Source organism: Macrobrachium nipponense, chromosome 20, assembly GCF_015104395.2.
Source record: "Macrobrachium nipponense isolate FS-2020 chromosome 20, ASM1510439v2, whole genome shotgun sequence".
Classification (NCBI taxonomy): domain Eukaryota; kingdom Metazoa; phylum Arthropoda; class Malacostraca; order Decapoda; family Palaemonidae; genus Macrobrachium; species Macrobrachium nipponense.
The window spans coordinates 18,058,564-18,064,758 of record NC_061089.1 but is presented as its reverse complement, the minus strand read 5'-3'; the positions used below and the strand labels follow the sequence as shown (position 1 = coordinate 18,064,758).

Below are 6,195 nucleotides of genomic sequence, written 5' to 3'. Positions count from 1 at the left end.
ATTAAAACACTTTGTCGTTTCCTGCTTGTGGACTCTTGTGAGATGCAAACGTTCGTATCAAAATTATAGTGCGATATGGAGAACATAGTATTTTGTGAAAGACAATGCTTAAGGAAATACGAGCAGGTTACGGCACGAAATATCATAAATGCAGTGATTCAAATAGAGACAAAAATGAATATAATTCTCCAGCAGCGGACCTCCTCACCATAGATGGCAATTTCCTCCGTAAAGACAGTTGCTAGGCAAACAGGTGAAGTGAATTAATTACCTATTAACAAACGTATACGTCTGCGTTGTGAGCCTCATACTGAGTCTTCAAATGTTAATAGTATATAATTATACATAACAGGAGAAAATTAATACCTAATAGAGCTGATGGAAATCGTATTAGGATTTCTCGGCCGTCCTACACTGGTTGTATTCTATGTAAAATAAATAATATTTACAGTGGGTATTTTGGTTCTGACAGCACCAAGGAAAAACTGGATAATATAAGAACTTTAAGAAACCTGTCGGTAAAAATCGGTTTGCGAAGGCCCCATTACAAACCCTTCATGAAGAGAGTAAACTTAATGTAAAGAGAGAAAACTCAAGATTATCTAAGCTCTACTTTGCCTAATCAAATATTAATTACCGCGCGCACTAAATGTCGTCTTCGAAACGTAGAAACAATCGAACTGTATCAAGAACCCCATTTAAATTAGAATGGAGACGAACTTTATGAACACAGGAACCGAGAACGAACCTTTGAAATGGGTACTATTAGCCTATTACCATTACGGAATTGGGGAGACGTTTATTTTCCATTTAAAAAAAATTTTTGCCTGAGAAAAGAAAATTTCCAAATGTTTTTTTTCGGTTTTCCTTTCTAGATATATATATATATATATATATATATATATATATATATATATACACACACACACACACACACACACACACACACACACACACATATATATATATATATAATATATATATATAGTATATATATATATATAACATGATGTTCTGGGTTAAATATGCAACGCAAGGTCAGCATATTCAGGCTCACGGAACACAATGCAGGTAGGTAGGTATTCATGTCCCGAAGCGCTGCGTCTTAATATATCCTGTCAGGCCAGCGCCAGGATTCCGATAATTGCAACTCAAATGAAATATTCACATCCTGCTTGCAACACGGAGTTTCCAGCATAGTACGGCATCAGATGCATAAATCAGAGAAGATGCAATGACACTTTCTTGTACATATAAGATTACAAATGTTTATTTGTATATATATGACTATCCACACATAACCCCATACACACTATATATTCACAAATGTTCATGTATATGAATATCCACACATAACCCCATACACCACTATATATATTCACAAATGTTCAATGTACATACATAGTTTTCGTAATGTGTTTGTAGATATATCTATAAATAAATGCATCAACGCTCTTCATGCCATTTATATAGGAAGACTCGATATATGTAGGAAAATGCAATTTCTTTTCATGGTTTTAAAGGTTAATTTTTTCATTTCATAAGTATCATTTTATATTCAGATCAAGTGTAAAGTCTTGTTCACTATTTTTGTACATTTTACACAGACATTTATATCCATATAGGAAATACTCATTGCTCAACTAAACAAAGCAATGATCGTCTGTACCATAGCCAAAATTAGACATTTATAACCATAATTTTTGTAATTCTAATTTTTTCTTTTTTTAAATATTATAAGTGTCTTCTTTTTCTACTGTATGGCCAGTACTTACTCCATACTAATAAAAAATAATATATCGGACAATGCATGAATGTTATTTCTTCCTGAAGGTTTACTATTGAAGTTTCGGTAATATTTGTTAAGTCTTTCAGCTATGCACTCTCGGGTTAAGTAATCATATATTTACTTCCGTTTCTTGGCGTCTTGTTATCGTCATTACAAATAACCATATTCGCTCAAGTGTGACGCTAATCAATTCCTTGCAGATATGCGATATACTCGCTGAAAATATACGATATATTTCCTGACCTGCTGGAAGGAAAACATTTTGTATTTGGTAAATAATAAAAAAAAAAATCTAAGATTCTTACGTGAGGAAAAAGATAACCGAATCAAGCCGGCATTTCAGAAATCCCCGAGAGAGAGAGAGAGAGAGAGAGAGAGAGAGAGAGAGAGAGAGAGAGAGAGAGAGAATGTCCCGCTGACCCATTTCCATATTTCTTGTCCCGAGATATTTCTCCCCACAACTTTTGGATCTTCGGTAACTTCGCAACGTGCGTCCATCACGCGTTCAAGGAGGTGGGGAACTGAATGCTGATTCCCAACAGAGGCTTCCCAGCATCTCCTTCAAGTATTTTTATTTATTACATTGGCTGGCAACACTCCTCGGGGATTTGCCGTTTTTTTTTTCTTTTACTTTTCGGAATAGAAAAATGATAGCCGGGTGACGTTTTCGTTAAATATTATTTTTAAAATTTAGCAGGAGATGTGATGCTAAATGATTGTTTTTAATAATTATTGAACTTTGATTATATTTTTATCTGATTATGAATACGCACAAGTTTGCGTCATCGATACAATGGACAATCTCATTTTATCTTTAAGAATCATCGCTGGTAAAGAATTAAAAAAAAAGGAGAAGGAAAAAAAACCAACCTGTGAAAATACAATACGACCAAATTAACTAAAGCCAAAGATTAACGCGATTTAACAAGACTAAAAAAAATAATAGATAGAAAATGAACTAAAACCAGAGGAAATCGGATTTGATAACGACGCTACGGTAATATGGAAAGTATTAAAGCAATTTGTTTTTATGTAACATCTGAGAGTTGAAGAATTATATACAACTCATGTATAAAATCTAAATATAGTAACAAGTTACTTCTAGTTTCAGTGGTGTGCCATTGTGCGAGTAAGGCAAATATGCCAACTGTAAATTCCCAACCAATGCTGACTGAATTTTGGCGCAGTCCATGAAGCTAATTTGAGCCTCCGGTGATATAAAAAGAGAATTATGTACCAGACTGCCTTTTAAAAATGTCATGGAGCTGCAACCTCATCCTAAAAGCAAATGTTAAAATAAGAAGTAAGAAGGTTAAACCATCCTGGCGTCAATACGTAGTACACACACACAGACACACTCACACAAGCTCACATATATTCATATATAATTGTTTATATATACTACACATATAAATATATACATTTATATTTATACACATATATCCCTATGTATATACAGATATATATATATATATATATATATATATATATATATATATATATATATATATATATGACTGGTAAAAAATATTCTGTTACGACAGAGTTCCATCTAATAAAAAGAGCCCATAAACAACACCAAATATAGAACGAAAGTACTATACTATTTCAGAGACCGCTGTCTCTCTTTTCAGGGAGAGAGAGAGAGAGAGAGAGAGCTTTTTCTGAAATAGTATGGTACTTTCTTTCTATATTTTTGTTTTCATGGGCTCCTTTTATATATATATATATATATATATATATATATATATATATATATATATATATATATATATATATATATATAATATATATATATATATATACATATATACATACATTTGTATATGTACGTGTGTACATTTATTTGAAAAGTATATATAAAGATAAATACCTTTACTGCCACCTTCCCCCAAGCGCAAATGCTTGGAACATTCCTGAAAGCGAGCGGAAACACCTGCACATTCCCATTTCTAATTTGATTTAACGGTAGACAGTCTCTTTTTATTCCCTTGATTTCTGTAAACTGTTTACAAGACTGTTTTTCGTTGCAGTAGATGATTTGCTATTTATATATGCAATGTATTTACCCCAAGAGTTAAATCATTATATGTGGACTACATACGAAATCCCCCTTTTCTTTTCATGTGAATTAAAAGGGATTTTATTCTTGCTCATAAGGACCAAGAATTTTCTCCAAAGGGCCACATGAATTAAAAAGAACTAATTAGGTTCTCTGGTCTCTTTTTTTTCTGTCTAAAAGCTATTACTCCTGAGGTTTCTGGGCATTGTGAGCGTTTTTAAATAATCAACTATGTATTTCGCCTGGCTAGTCGATAGTCTCTCCCCTGCACCATTCATTAGGTCAAAGGTCAAGCTTCCTTCTCCCCTTGCTGTCCCCGTCAGGCGCTTTCGAAGGCTTCTTAATTTCACCATCTATTACTACCCATGCTTACAAATTTGATTGTTTTCAGCTTTATCGTTTCAGAATTCCCCATCAGACTAGCAATTTTACCATTTATATTTTCTATACTGTATTTTTCTTCTTTTTCGCCGTTGAGTGACATTTTGGACTCCTCCGCCATTCTTCTGTTATCGTACCAATGTTTTCAACTCTTTTTGTCCCTTACTGAATAAATGGATAACACCAGACGTTGACTCTCGACTTAAGTTCATTCTATGCTCTTTTCACCCTTCTCACTCATTCCTTCTCTCCTCTCTGGTGCTTCTGTAATTATGACATTCGTTATTTTGACTTATATCTTACTTACTTCTCTTTTGATTCGTCTTTATGCTCTCTCTCTCTCTCTCTATCTTGTACACATACATTATACGTATATATATATGTATATATATTTATATATATATATTATATGTATTATATATATATATATATATATATATATATATATATATATATACATATATATATGTATATATATGTAATATATATATATATACATATATAAACACGAGTACATATATTTGTCAGATATACACATATGCATACATATATGCACCTACATACATACACACACCCACACAGATATATATATATATATATATATATATATATATATATATATATATATTGTCTGCGTGGGTGTGCGTGTGTATGTATGTATGTATGTATACACATTATCCAATATGAATTTCTAGTGTGACCCCTTACTGGTTCTCAGCAAAATTCTGTGATGAGCTTGCTATCTCCATCGCCATGGGTTAAGTAACGGACACTGGATTTTCTCGGGTTATGGACATACATCACTCCCCCCACCCCCCGCATCGTTCTCTGAACTGAACTCCACAGATCGGAGTTAAGGGGGGGGGGGATGGTAACCACTGGAACCGCACACACACACACACACACACACCTATCTCTTTGTAACGAGACTCCATTTTCTCTGTATAAACTATTTTTCAGGGACATGATAATCGTAAAGAAGAACGGGTTTTCCTTATTCGGAAGGAGTTGAAGAACCTGTAGCCTTTAGACGAAGGAAATCTGCTCTTAACCTGTGGGCTATATTCCCCTTTCTCTCTATTCCGTCTGTCTTGATCCAATCTGAAAGGAATCAATTCCAAATTGGAATTCAAGCCATTTCAAATCATTTATTTTCTTTTAATCTGAAACTGACACTTAGCTTTCAAGGACATATAAACACTTCGATGACAGCGCCTTCTGGTACCCCTAATACTCCAAATTAAGATCGTGTGCCTCCAGTGCCCATCTTTTAAAGAATTCATAAGTACGAGGAATGTTTGGAAAATGGACCCGAAGAAGATAGAAAGTGCGTCAATTTCTCAAAATTATTCAAATAATACTCTCAGTTTTGTGTATTCTATCTGAGCTAATTTCCTTATCATGTAAAATATTTATCAGTTCACCATGCGAAAGGTACAGTAAGCAGCCGAAAATTAATTCTTCATTTTTCAGCTTAATTACCAAGAGATGTGTAATCTCGTGTATGTAATTATCTGTACGATATACATGTCGTTTTAATAGCAAGGAAGTCCTAAAGTGACCCTTAATTACACAGGGAATATACGGTATCGTGATTAAGTGAAAGTCCTCGTGGGGAAAATCAACAAAAACTGCAGGCACTATTCACTCACTAATCTGATACAGGTTTTATGCATAATTAAGAAGCTATAACTAGCATTAATGTGTCACACATATTATCACACCGTATTGCTACTGGAATCAAATGATTGCTGAGTAAAAAAAACATGATCGTGTGAAATTTACAGTGAGAACTAACATCTATTTTTTAATCGTTTTATTTTTACCACAAAAGGACTGTAGCAAAGGATTAGAGTTGATCTTCTTTTCCATTCTAGGAATGATATTTCAAAGCCCAAGCGTTAGTTTCGGTCTTCTTTGACATTAAAAACCGCTGGGTTTTTAGTCTTCTGTAAAGGTAAAC

The 6,195-nt window shown here is 33.6% G+C and overlaps 1 protein-coding gene across 1 annotated transcript in view; it reads left to right on the top strand.

The window, feature by feature from the left end:
• LOC135222665 (solute carrier organic anion transporter family member 74D-like) overlaps positions 1–871 on the top strand; it is a 40,739-nt gene extending 39,868 nt beyond the window's left edge. The window contains 1 exon segment of the mRNA XM_064260813.1: positions 1–871. This exon segment is cut by the window's left edge and continues 269 nt beyond it. The gene's annotated coding sequence lies outside the window, so the exon portion shown is untranslated.
• Positions 872–6,195: the final 5,324 nt, after the last annotated feature.